We start from the raw sequence: 15,160 nt of genomic DNA, 5'->3' as shown, positions 1-15,160 counted from the left end.
TTGTTTGTTTGTTTGTTTCGAATAGGCTCCGAAACTACTGGACCGATTTGAAAAATTCTTTTTCCATTAGAAGCCGACATTGTCCCTGATGAACATAGGCTACTTTTTTTTTTTTTTTGGTTTCATGTGTGTTTTAATGTTTCCGAAGCGAAGCGAGGGCGGGTCGCTAGTTAATTATAAAATACATACATATCGTACCGCATCGAGTGAGTTACATTACTGTTGTTTTATTTAATAACCAACTGTCCTGTCTTCAGCCATTATCTTTGGGTTTTTGGGTGATATATAGAACATAAGACGTAAGTTGATTTATATGGCTTTTCAAAGTCTAGTCAAAGAAGTGACCCATTTATTCGGTTTGTGTTCGCACAACTAATGCAGTCCAGACAGTTGCTCCAAAAAAATATTTATTGCTACGTAAAATTTATCTGTGTGTTAATTGAAAATTGTTCTATTTTTGTGCGTCATTTTAATAGTTTATAAAATAACTGTGATTTTGTACTAAATAATGAAGGTATTGTGTAATTTACTGTTACGTTTTTGAAATGGTTTTATTTTTTAAATCACGACATCGGTATTTAGCTCGAGCATAAGTTTCTTGACAATACAAAACCACAAAGAAGCATATCGTTCGTCCATCGCAATAAAACCTTAACTTGAAGGCTGTTTCTTTGTGTGATATTTCGTGCTAGCTTATTATTTAACAACCTTTCGCACGACTATTCGTTTTGGGCTTTGCCAACTTTCGATATCCATTGATTTGCCATGCAAATCGACTAAATGTTATGAAGATTGCGTTGACCGAGAACTAAAAGTGAGCCAGTAATTTCAATGAGTGAAAGGAATCGATTTTGTTATGTAAAACTCATGCCGTCCACGACACTGGTATTGTTAGAAAAAAAAAATTGTCATCTTCTATTTCCGTGACTATTTAAGACAACGTCAAAATTGTACAGAAGCTTAGTCGAGTTTACTGTTGTATTGGAAATAGTTACAGAAACTACAATTTACGAGTATGTTGTTTATAATAAATTAGCGAATGTTCAATATTTTGAATCCTAATTCTAGTATGTTTACAAAGAGAACTAATTCTGAATATTTCATGTTTTGAAGAACGATGCAGAATCAAAGTTTAAAAAATACTAGAGGTCCCGCAGTAGTCGAAATTCGACTATAATTAATTGGAATTGTAAGTTTGTAAACTATTATAATTGTATTTTATACTTCTATAATTACAAATTTCGCCAAGACTACACTATAAAAAAATATTAATAAAGACAAACAATATTTAATCTATTCTCAATTTGACCACAGACGTCAAGAACAAAAGTTTGACAATAAATATTATGCATGCGTGTGTGCGTCAAATACATGGTATGTAGTGTGTGTAATGTTTTCTTTATTGATTTAATGTATGTTTTATGCATTATTTTAAAAAAATATTAGCATTGTGCACTTCTTCTCTGTATTCTCTATAAGTGTGGAAAATTTCATAATCCTCCGTCTGCGCATTTTTCGTAAAAAGGGATACAAAGTTTTTGCTTCACGTATTAATATATAGATATACACATATTATAAGGCAAGCAAAGCTTTAACGTGACATTTCATTTTGTCAATGTCGAAACAGCAGCGATTAAAAATATATTTATTTATGTCAGTACTTGGTTAAAAATACCAGATACAAATCATGCTAAAGTTATACACAAGTCAATCATGCATGCATAATATTTTTATTACGAAACTAATAATAATTTAGTAGGTAAGAATAATTTAATAGGTTGACAATCAAAGAGATAAACGTCTAGTCCAGCCATATTTTCCGTTACAAATGAAAATGCATTTTAAAAAAAATGAAATAATGTAATATTATTCAAATTTATACCTACCTATTTATTAAAGTGTCAGCAAAAAATATAAAAAAATATTCTATTCGAAATGGCCACCTTTGGCTTTTATACAAGCCTTTAATCTGTTTGGCCACGAATCTATGGATTTAAGTACTGTCTCTAAGGCAAATTTCGCCACTGCTTGCTCTAAAGACTTTTTAAGAGTTGAATGTCGCCGTTAGAGTCCTGACCATTATTTGAAGTCTATACTAATTTCTTCACTTTTGTAGATACAGTTGAGAAGATACAATATGAGTAAACGAAAAATTAAACAAATTCGCACTAAATAAAGCACTTTTTATTGATTAGAAATAAATATAATGTTCTCTTCGATTCTGTTGATTTAAATCACATTACTTTGGTGAAATTCACTAAGCAGCATTTATTTTCGAATTGCTACAAAACGGTGTTGATTTCACGAAAAAATAGGAAGTGTTTGCATTTCTAATTCAAACTTTTAATTTAAAACGTTCATCTTGATCTAATTTTAGATTTCTTGTTATAAACTAGTGCAAAGTTAGTTATGCATAGTCAAAAATGTTAAATATATCATAAAGTCATAAATTAAATAAATGAGATCGAGAAACCGTGTGAGTCAATCGATACTAGACAACGCACAATGTTCTAGTAAGTAGATTTTATACTGTTCATTACTCTCGCAATTGCAAGAAATATTCGCACGTTGCACTGATCAAGTATTTAACTCGAGTGCCATATCGAAGCAATTTAATTTGGCTCGCGAGTGGCGGCAGTTCTTCCTTATTGCCATGCAAATTTAAGTTATTATGTTGGTAGTGCTAGATATGATTCCATTGACCTCAGCCCATGTGTTCCGGGTAATGTTTGTTGTTGACTTTTCGTTTGATGTCCTTGGAGTTTTATCTTCACATAAATGTACGTAGGTACATACGTATCCACATAGACATATTGACATTGACTAGTGTTCGCGCGATGATCGAATTTCGACCACTTATACAAAATAAGGTTTGAATTCAGATCATATTATGTTTCATTTGTTTTTCTTTTAATTATATTTTGAAAATTTAATTAAGAGTTCCCGAAAAAAGATATTAAAATATGTGTCTTTTTAATTAAAGAAAGGAAAATAGGAACATAAAAGCTGCTCGTCAATAGCTATCGAACAACAAAAAAGAAAATCAGTTAATAGATAGGAAGAGAAAATAATGCCTATTCATTTTGTTTTTGCATAACGAAAACATTATCTTCTTCGAATACAAGGAGACACGTTGATCCTTTCTATTACGTTTCATTGTTAAAATAATTCATTACATTATTTATGTTGTATGTTATTCGTAATGTTCAATGAAATATATTTACCATGAGAGTGCAATAATATCAACAATATTCTAAGCAATTACAAATAAACGAGAAGAGACCTAATTTAATTAAATATGGTAAATTTTAACGAGGTTTTGAATTCAGCTTAATTTTTGTGTACATGAAGATTTGCATATTTTTTAAAACTAGTTTATCATTGGAATATTCGGCCCGTTGTATCTTTATTATGTATTTCGCCTAAGCTAAATATTTGTATAGTAGTTGTAGGTACTTCAGGCAAAGTTTAGTGACATTCGTAGGGATGGAAGTTTGAAGTTAGATAAGGCGTTTAATAACATATAAAACGGGCGATTATATCTCTCACTCTTTCTACCATAGTTTAACAATTATCTTTCTGGGATCTTGGTTGTATAAACCGACTTCCCGCTGTGCTTTAGACTTTAAATTTTATCGCGTTAAGAGTAAAAATTAGAAAATGATAAAATTGGAATAACTCTGCTTTTTCCGTTTTTAAATATGTTTTAGTTAATTCTGTTGTTTGGTATTTTTTTTAAATATTAGCGTATCTCATATCTGTTTTCCCGACTAAAATGTAAAGTTAACGAAATCAAAACTTCAGTTTGGTGTTGCTAATTTTAATAACGATCAGATTGTACGTTTCATTGCGCTATCTATTTGACCAATTCAATTGACTATTCGTAAGAAATATATTTTTGAGTTATATTATGCCAAGTTATAGCTCTTAATTTTAATTTTAGCCCGGCCTCCCCTATAGCCGAACTTTTAAATGGAAATAACAGGGAAAACAATCTGTTATTACTTTGGAATTTTTTTTTACGTCATGAACGGATGAATATATTATTTCATCATTTTTGGTTATCATTTTGGTATCATTGAACAACTTTCAAATTTATAAAGCTAAAAAAAATAAGGTGATTTGACCAAAAGTAACGAGATCCAGATAGGTACTCATTCATCATTAAGCTTGAATAGGGAATTCGTTCTTGACCACCCACGGCGCAGTGGAAATTACTGGCACAACTGACCTCCAAGTTTTACATAACTATTGCGATGTCGCGTTTACATATTTGACGTCATCAGTCAACGAACTTTCCAGTGTTAATAATAATCATAGTTTTTTTTATTACGCTGAACGACTACTCATGTATTGTAAAGTTAGTAGTTTTTTTTTTGAATCTCAAAGTATTGAATTTAAAGTGTAAGCTTGAGATATTCGTTCATTTTGAAAATAATGTACCTATTCGAAAAATATTCATTAATTTTAAAAACACTCGTATAAAACTTGATTTTAGATGTTTATAACGTTATAACACTACAAAAGTTTATTCCTTCATGTTTGATACTTATGAAAACCGAAGAAAATGCTAACACACAAATGTTTTTTTTTTTATTGCTTAGATGGATGGACGAGCTCACAGCCCACCTGGTGTTAAGTGGTTACTGGAGCCCATAGACATCTACAACGTAAATGCGCCACCCACATCGAAAATATTTTTAATTAATAAATATTGAGACGAATAAGATAAAGTATTGATCATCATGAAAAGCCAGAAAACTTCCGTTTAGTTGTTTCAAATGTTTTCTTAAAGCAAATACGTAATGTTAGCTAAACGTATTATGTTTTATCTGTCATAGACAGCCAAATATTGGTTTAAAGCGTCAACATTACGAATGATTACATTGTTAAACAACTGACCATGTCGCGTGGCTTTTCATTTGTCCTAGGAGAAAGGTATACTTAATATGACGTATGTTATTTTATTTGTAGGCTCAAAGATAATGCATTAACCGTAGTTAATATCTAGGGCTTATATTTGAATAAATGCTTCAAAATGTCGAATGAAATGGCTCAGCCCAAAATTTTTTTTTATGTAAAAATATATATCTAGAATAACAAACTTTATCAAAAACTAGAAAAATAAGTCAATTAATTTTTTAAATACAACGGCACCACCTCATCTCTTTCCATAAGAATCGAAAGAGGAGACTAGGTGATTCAATAGACGTTGAGAAGCAGTTTTGTCTGAATTTTTGCATAGTTTCAGCCTGCTTTGCTTGATCACTATCCTGGCATCCATCACCAAAGAATCACCTATTACAATTTCAAATGTCGAACCACTGTTGTGCAATCCAATTGAAATTTGGACCCTGTGTCTCATGGTGGGTGGCGGCACTCAGATTGTCGATAGACTCCGGTAAATATGTAATAGAATCTGGTCCGTTTGTCCATCCACAGCGGTATAAAATCGACATAAACATTGATAGCAATAAGTATGAGATTAGTTTTTTAAGTCGTGCCTCTAGTAACAAAGGAAATATTAATTTTTGCGACTTTGATCTGAATGGCTGGCTATCTAAGGCAAGTTTGAAAATTTGAAGGCTATTATAGTCGTCTATTTATTTTGCAAATTAACAGTATTTTGTTGAATTATATCATAGTTTTCTTATAGTTTATATTTATTTATTTATTACGCTTTATGTAAAATTTACATTGGCGAACTTAATGCCTAAGGCATTCTCTACCAGTCAAACAAAGGTAGTGCAGATTAAAATTAAATAGTGAGTGGTAGGTGCAATGAGATTGATATTAAATTACACATACATACACAAAAAAAGATATATATACACAACCACATTTACATACATATATCTATAATATTTATAATAGTAACTGCAGAATCTATTTTTCACTCAATAGTTATTCAAAGAGCTTCATTCAGTGGCCTCGTTTACAAACACTGGCACTACTACTACGACTAAATATAGACATCAAAATTACACCATTGTAGATCAAAAGCTCGTGTTTTTGTTGTACGTACATATAAATATTCGTTAAATATTTTTAGCGAGATAAATTTTATTGGAGTAGCTCATGACTCAGTAAAATCAATTGAGCGGAATGCTGCCCTCAAAATAACGTTCTGTAACAAGTGTTTGGATCTTTGAAATTTGCTATACATTTTTTATTGTTAGTGAAGCGATTGCGCGCTCTTTGAAGGAATTTATTGGAGTGATTTTCATTGTTAGAAAAGCTACTTATTCTTTAATCTTGATAGTAAATTTGCGTAGGTCATGCGACTGAACTGTCAATACCGCGTTTTTCTTTTGAGTTCTAAAAAATATAAAAATGAATTGCTGTTCGTTAGTCTCGCTAAAACTCGAGAACGGCTGGACCGATTTGGCTAATTTTGGTCTTGAATTATTTGTGGAAGTCCAGAGAAGGTTTAAAAGCTTAGATAAATGAATGAAAATATTCGGAATTAAATAAAAATAACAATTTTGTTTTTCCTTTGATGTGTACCCCGTCGGACGGATATCGGATCGTCTATTTTATACAATAGTTTAGATCTTTTATTATCGATTGAGGCACTACTAAGTCTGCCGGGTCAGCTAGTCGTAATTGAAAGTAAATTTGCGTAGGTCATGCGGTTGAACTGCCGCGTTTTTTTTTTGACTACTTCTCAAACTAGCACAATAGCTTAGTAATTATCTACAATCTATTAATATCCTTAACAATTAGCTATCATATTATTATAATCTAGTTATCGATATAATATTTTTCCAATAAGTTCTAATTTCCCGTTATTTCGATATCTTGTTGAGCTTTTTTTTTAATGACGAGACTTGCTGTCTATCCTTCTATGCCACTAAAAATATAGCCAAAGTATTATAAAAAAAAGGCAAAAACATTCTTTCACGTCGTAAATAGATGATATAATACGTCCCAGTTAGCTGCTCGACGCTTTGACATGTATAATAGCCGTGAAGTTCCGACGAAGCCTGAAATAATTGTACCGTTATTTGTGTAAAAAGAACTGTTAACCACGTCCTAATTGACAAGCGTTCGGACGTCACACGAGACTCGTGAACAAGAATACGGAGCTAAGTATTGTTTAACAGCTGATAAGTATGTGTACATTCTTTTGATTCTGTTTGTTTGGGTGGCAAGCTAAAGTTCACTTACAAACTACGTATAAGTAGTTGCAGTATTTCTTTTCATGTCTCTAGGCAAACTGTATGAGCGTCTGCTCTACAAACGCCTCAGAGACTTCGTCTCATCCAAGGGCATTCTTATCGATGAACAATTCGGATTCCGTACAAATCACTCATGCGTTCAACAGGTGCACCGCCTCACGGAGCACATTCTTGTGGGGCTTAATCGACCAAAACCGTTATACACGGGAGCTCTCTTCTTCGACGTCGCAAAAGCGTTCGACAAAGTCTGGCACAATGGTTTGATTTTCAAACTATTCAACATGGGCGTGCCGGATAGTCTCGTGCTCATCATACGGGACTTCTTGTCGAACCGCTCTTTTCGATATCGAGTCGAGGGAACCCGCTCCTCCCCACGACCTCTCACAGCTGGAGTCCCGCAAGGCTCTGTCCTCTCACCCCTCCTATTTAGCTTATTCGTCAACGATATTCCCCGGTCGCCGCCGACCCATTTAGCTTTATTCGCCGACGACACGACTGTTTACTATTCTAGTAGAAATAAGTCCCTAATCGCGAAGAAGCTTCAGAGCGCAGCCCTAGCCCTAGGACAGTGGTTCCGAAAATGGCGCATAGACATCAACCCAGCGAAAAGTACTGCGGTGCTATTTCAGAGGGGAAGCTCCACACGGATTTCCTCCCGGATTAGGAAGAGGAATCTCACACCCCCGATTACTCTCTTTAGACAACCCATACCCTGGGCCAGGAAGGTCAAGTACCTGGGCGTTACCCTGGATGCATCGATGACATTCCGCCCGCATATAAAATCAGTCCGTGACCGTGCCGCGTTTATTCTCGGTAGACTCTACCCCATGATCTGTAAGCGGAGTAAAATGTCCCTTCGGAACAAGGTGACACTTTACAAAACTTGCATAAGGCCCGTCATGACTTACGCGAGTGTGGTGTTCGCTCACGCGGCCCGCACACACATAGACACCCTCCAATCCCTACAATCCCGCTTTTGCAGGTTAGCTGTCGGGGCTCCGTGGTTCGTGAGGAACGTTGACCTACACGACGACCTGGGCCTCGAATCAATTCGGAAATACATGAAGTCAGCGTCGGAACGATACTTCGATAAGGCTATGCGTCATGATAATCGCCTTATCGTTGCCGCCGCTGACTACTCCCCGAATCCTGATCATGCAGGAGCCAGTCACCGTCGACGCCCTAGACACGTCCTTACGGATCCATCAGATCCAATAACCTTTGCATTAGATGCCTTCAGCTCTAATACTAGGGGCAGGCTTAGGGACCCCGGTAACCGTACTCGTCGAACTCGACAAAGAGGTCGACGTGCAACCTAACTCATGCATCAGCCCGCTGAGTTTCTCGCCGGATCTTCTCAGCGGGTCGCGATTCCGATCCGGTAGTAGATTCATTCGCGAAACAATTGCTCTTGAGTTGTTAGGTCTCCTTCGGAGGCGCTCGGGCAGTTGTTAGCAAATCCCACCCCTCTTGGCTGAGCCTTTGCTCGCCCACCTGTCCTGGTGAAACTGGAAAGGCCTTCGGGCCACCAGTAAACTTTCAATCATAAAAAAAAAAAAAAAAAAAAAAAAAAAAAAAAAAAAAAAAAAAAAAAAAAAAAAAAAAAAAAAAAAAAAAAAAAAAAAAAAAAAAAAAAAAAAAAGTATTTCTTTACTGACTCGTTGGTGCAATAGTTAGCGTCTCTGACTATTGCGAGGAGGATCGTGGGTTCGATTCCCACCTCAGGCAAACATTCGTGCGATGAACAGGTTTGTTTACTCTTTGACTGGATTTTTACTATATATTATTATATGTATTAATTTAAACAAAAAACGTTTTTCATTATCTATATCAGTCTCTGGTACATAACACAGGGAATCCTAATTTGGAGCCGGATGACCATTTGTGATATGTTCACAGTTATTTATTATTATTATATTATTTATTTATATTTATTTAAAATCTTATTAGTTACATAATATTTTTTTAAAAAGATATTAAAAATACAATTTTTAAAAAACACTATTTAAAAATAGTTTGCCGCTGATGGCGGTGTCTACGACACGAGCCACCAGTGGTTAGGACTCCAGAGTGAGAAACCTCCTCACAATGCGTGCAGTATCGAGGATAACTGCTTTCTGTATTAGGCCCTTAACCCAGCTGGATTTTAGAAATAAATATTATTTATTATTATTACTACAATACAGTCCAGTATTTACACTACAGCATTTCCTACGGTCTTTACGAGTCGCAGACGTAATTAAAACTATTTATACGGTTAGATCTCGCGTTTTTTATTATCGGTATATTATTTCCAATGTTTGAAACACTTTACGGTTTTCGTGGTCACGAAGGACCGTATAGTTTTATTTATGCAATTTAATTAAACTTAAACATTTAATTAAACAATTCAATTAATAACTATAGCAGTCTTTAGTAGTAGTGTTTATAGAATGGTATAATTTGATTTGTCGTGATGGATGCCACCGACGTGCCCTTAAGAGCTTGATCCGAAAAAACTTTAGTCAACTATAATTTTAGATCGCGATATTAGTATCTTCATGCCTCTAGTTACCACACCTCGTTTTCTGGATCTGCAAACTTGATCGTGACACATCCAGTATATAAAAATATATTTTTACATATCATGATTTATTGTACCATCTCACATATTATTTTAGGCGCAATGTGTGAATCACGACCGGAGCTGATAAGAATAGAAACTTGTAGGAATCAGAACTATATAATATAAAGCGTTGTGAAATAAGTCGTCTTTGCTCCAAGTTACACTAATTGAATTGCTTCGACGATCTTCTTCCTTCCTTTTTTTTCCTACCTATTCTAGTAACTTCGAGGAGTTATTATAGATTCCTAGATACCGAACTAGTAGGTGAGCTTACGGGGCTCAAAGCTGACGACGTTGCTAACGCGAACCTTAGCAAGAGCCGTGCTTCGCAGAATCTATCACCGGATCGGAAACGCGACCCACTGAGAAGTTCCGGCGAGAAACTCAGTGGGCTATGTCTGTGGGTTAATTTACTCGCCGAGCCCTTCGTCGCAAGCGACGGGTTTGAGGAGAACGATGACCGGTGCTTGGTGTACCTAAAAGCACCGTTAGTGGCTCGGGAAAATCCGAAATGACGTGTTTTGGGCGACGTCGACTGTTTACCATTTCTTCCTTAGATGGGTAGACGAGCTTACTGCCGATCTAGTGCTAAGTGCGAACTAAAGTCAACCTATCACAACGTGAATATCACTACTCACCTTGAGATATGATGTTGAACTCTAAGTTGTACAAAGTCCGTTCCACTTTTCAAATAGGAATGCATGATTGCTTCATGGCAGAAAAAGGCCGGAAAGCAGTCGCCCCATGCGAGCATACAGTATGCTCAACAACAAGAATTTACACATTTTTATTTATCTATGCGTATTTCATTTTTATTGCGCGATGCTATTCCTTCATTATGGAAGTTCATGAACACGTGCTAAGTACGTATTTCCTTAGAAAATTGATACCTGCCTGCGGGATTTGAACACAGGTATAGTAGTACCGTTAGACATTAGTACGCTTGGCATCTAATCCTTTAGGCCAACACGACATCGATACAAGACTGAGCATGCGTTTCGTCTCACGCCTTCATGACCAAATGTGCAGGTAAGTCACAGGTTATAAAGATACCGTATCTAAGCCCAAACTACCGAGATACCTTGAGATACAAGTTCTAAGGTCTCAGTATTGTTACAACGGCTACTTCACCCTTCAGACCGAAACGCATTACTGCTTCACGGTAGAAATAGGCAGGGTGGTGGTATCAACCCGTGCGGATTCACAAGAGGTCCTACCACCAGTAACATTATAACACTTATCGCCAAACTACTCCGTACTCGGAATGTTCGGAGATCTGTTTTCTAATACTGTAATAGGATGATATTTGGTAAAAACCGTGAAATTACACACAAAGTCTGAGAATAAAAACACGTATTTATTGTTTTAAATGACGATATATACACTCTTCACTCTACCTGGAAACAAGTAATGTTACCCATTAACTTTGCTATGTGGTTTCCATTTTGCAGCAACGGAAGAAGATCCTTAATGTCAATCTACGCGCTTTTCAAACGATGCCTGAGTGTTGAGAAAATTCCAAAAGGCAACCGGCTAATTCATGTGCCCTAAGCATTTCTACCGACGTTTGATTCCTTAGAATATTTTATGTGATTAGCTCATGATAGTCCCAAGCTAGAAATTGCTCCCGTATTATATAGGGACTAGAATCAACGCTGAACTTAAAATCGATCAACGTAACTATCAGTTTTGAGAGAGAGAGAGAGAGAGAGAGAATATTAAATGCATGTTTTTTTCAATTTATCTTTATAAATTTTTAATAATCTATACATATATAAAAATGAATTTCTGTTCGTTAGTCTCGCTAAAACTCGAGAAAGGCTGGACCGATTTGGCTAATTTTCGTCTTGAATTATTTGTGGAAGTCCAGAGAAGGTTTAAAAGGTAGATAAATGAATGAAAATGCTCGAAATTAAATAAAAATAACAATTTTGTTTTTCCTTTGATGTGTCCCCCGTCGGACGGATTTCTTTTGTTTGTTTTAAGTTTATTTTATACAAAAGTTTAGGTCTTTTATTTATAGATTGAGGCACTACGAAGTCTGCCGGGTCAGCTAGTTTCAAATAAAAAGACAACACTTCCGAAAACTTAATGTTATATTTTAATTTTTTTGTAAGATGCACAACAATATATTTGAAATTTGCAGTAACAGATGCAGAATGATTGATAAACTTAATTTTTTCACACCAAATTTTACTTTAAAAAAAAAACCCTGTATTTAACCAATATATTTATTTTGATGTGACGTAGCGCATTTCAATCTTACAAAATCAGAATTCTTGCACTAGGTATTTGTTAGTTCTGTGTTAATGCAACAAAGATACAGTATTGCTTTGTTCAGTTGTCGCAACAGAGGCGCGACGATATGGATCACTGGCGTCAAATATAGGTTACGGTACATCCTGATTGAGATTTTTTGGTCTACTAATTACGAGTATCAGATATTTTGAAGCGTCATTTATATTGTTCTCATTTGCGTTAATTTGATTTGACGCTTGAAAGATTTAGGTAGAAGGATTATTAGGAATGCGTCGATTGAGTTACTTGTTTAACACAAAATAATTAGTCGAATTAGATCATTTCGTGTCTGACAAAAAGTTTCAAGAGTAATTTATAGGCTTTGTTATATTCTTGAAAATGTTTTGTTTCTACTATTAATTTAATTAAGTAACGTTCTTTAATGACACATGAATGGTTTTTGAGACAGCTCAAAGGGAAAAAAAGTGAGCTTATATTTTTTGAAAATCAATGATTAGTAACAATGAATTATTATTGTAGATATAAATAAAGTTAAATCAACTTGAATTTACCAAAAAAATACATCTAAAACATACAAAATATTGAAAAATGCATACCTTTTTAAGTACGTGCGTCCGCGTTTCCCGTGTTATTGACTGGCATCAGTGGTGGCGTGATCTCCAAAATGGCGGCAAATAAAATTAGGATATATCTTTCTAACATATTAGAACCATTGAATTCGGCATTACCCAGCGTTCGCGTTTCCCTCACTTTCCCCTATTTATAAGGAAAGCTTTTCTCAGTGTTGACTTTCAGAGTAGAAATGGCAAATTAATATATTTCTTTACCTAATCGTAGTGAATGTGTTGTGTCTTTGACAGGAGTATTTTTTTTTATTTATTTTTTTATTGCTTATATGTGTGGACGATCTCACAGCCCACCTGGTGTTAAGTGGTTACTGGAGCCCATAGACATCTACAACGTAAATGCGCCACACACCTTGAGATATAGTTCTAAGGTCTCAGTATTGTCACAACGGCTGCCCCACCCTTCAAACCGAAACGCATTACTGCTTCACGGCAGAAATAGGCGGGACGGTGGTACCTACCCGTGCGGACTCACAAGAGGTCCTACCACCAGTAATTACGCAAATTATAATTTTGCGGGTTTGATTTTTATTACACGATGTTATTCCTTCACCGTGGAAGTCAATCGTGAACATTTGTTAAGTACGTATTTCATTAGAAAAATTGGTACCCGCCTGCGGGATTCGAACACCGGTGCATCGCTCGATACGAATGCACCGGACTTCTTATCCTTTAGGCCACGACAACTTCAAAATTTCGGGGTCCAGAATTTATATTCGAAGTTACCATGTATCGTTTGTGTTCGTGGTCTAATGGATACTCGTCTGAGAAATGTGAGTACATTGTAGATACCGGGGTCAAAACATGAAATTTCATATCGATAGAGCAAATACATTGTGAAATCAATATGAGACTTACAATTATATTAATATTGGAACGAAGTTGCTTACAGCAGGCTTGGAGGGGATAGGGATTTTGCTGCGCTACCGAACGGAAAAAAATGTGATAGTAAAACCGTAAGAAAAAATCCGTGGAAAAAAGTGCGTGGAATAAAACCGTTAAATGAGACGTGCGCAGGCGCGACAGTCACATACACAAGCGAGTAGTGTATAATACCTTTCTCTTTCTCCTTCTTTCTTTTCGTTCTCTAATCCCTTCTCTCTCTATTTAGTAATTATTTTACAAAATAAAACCCACAGTAATTGCATGTGTAAATTAATTCGGTATTTTTTACAGCAAAAATAATCGCAAGAATCGATTTGAATAGGATGTTAGGATATTATGCCCATCCGATTTAAGCATGTGCAATGTGAGACTCATGATGGATGGCGTCAGTAATGTTATAAATTTTGGGGTTTCCAGTAGGAGCTTCCATTTCACAAACTTCGCCTGCAACGAATAATACAGTCGTCCTTGACCACAAAAAACTGTTAAGTGTACGTAATATTGAAAATAAAATGATAATAAAAAAACGTGAGATTAATACCTTTAAAAGTGGTTTTAGTTATATCAATAGATTAAAATTTTGGTAATTTACAAAGAGCATCTCCATTCAACAATCCAGCATTATATTTATAAATGGCACGTGATAAGTTGTGTGCTCTTAACAGATAATCAGCTCGTCACTGTGGTACACACAGATAGATTTACGACGAGGCTTAAAATAGTGATTAATTGATGTGTCTTCGCTGTTCGTATGCGTTACATAACTGCGGTTTAATTGTTTTTACGATTGTGGCAGGGCATCTTCCTTCCGAAGAAGTTAGCAGTAGTTGATTGGCATTTTTTGATGTCAGAGTATTGTGGTCTTTTGAAGTTGTTGGTTTTTGTCTTTAAGTACACCTGTTTAATTTATGAAATGCCAAGTTTTTTTAACTGCCTTTGTAGGCAGACAAGCATACAAGCTACCTAATGGTGAGTAGTTACCGTTGCTAAGAAGGTCAGTAATGCTAAGGTCACAGCTAAGTCGCTCCGTATCGTTGAGTATTTCCCGAGAAACGTCATATGAAAAATGAAATGTAATTTAAATTTTTCATCTTACATTCTACTGTGATGTAATGTTTAGGATAGTGCAGCATGTACATATTTTATTGCACTTCAAAACAATAAATAATAATGCAACAGTAATCAACAAATAATAATGCAATAAAAGTAACACAACAGTAGTTTTATGATTAACTATTAACGGACAAGACTTACTGATGGAGAGATGTGATATTCTTACCATTCTCTCCCTACAACTCTCTCTCAATGTACAATTAGAGACATTTCATCTAACAACAAAATTGCTATAAAATCTAAATCAAATTTCACAGAGACCCAATTATCTCTGTAGTCTTTAAAAATATTATTTTCAGTCGTCGAGATAAACTTGTTATATTCATTTGTTGGGTTTGTACCAAGTATTTGTATATGGCTAGTAAAATTTCAAGTATGCAGACATTTGACCCCTAAAGCTAAGGGAATGTATCAACAACGTACCCGCTACACACATCCGTACTTAATACATTCGTATATACGAATTTCAGCTTTATATACAATAGATACAT

At 35.2% G+C, this 15,160-nt stretch overlaps 1 long non-coding RNA gene across 1 annotated transcript; it reads left to right on the top strand.

Moving 5' to 3' along the window:
• Window positions 1-966: 966 nt before the first annotated feature.
• Window positions 967-14,105, top strand: LOC134200710 (uncharacterized). The gene is made up of 2 exons (XR_009975738.1): window positions 967-1,189; window positions 13,848-14,105. It is a non-coding gene; the product is annotated as an uncharacterized LOC134200710 (long non-coding RNA).
• The last annotated feature ends 1,055 nt before the right edge of the window (window positions 14,106-15,160 follow it).

Source organism: Bombyx mori, chromosome 19 (assembly GCF_030269925.1).
Source record: "Bombyx mori chromosome 19, ASM3026992v2".
NCBI classification, from domain to species: Eukaryota; Metazoa; Arthropoda; class Insecta; order Lepidoptera; family Bombycidae; genus Bombyx; species Bombyx mori.
Note: the sequence above shows the minus strand (reverse complement) of the source record. Positions and strands in the feature narration are given on the sequence as shown.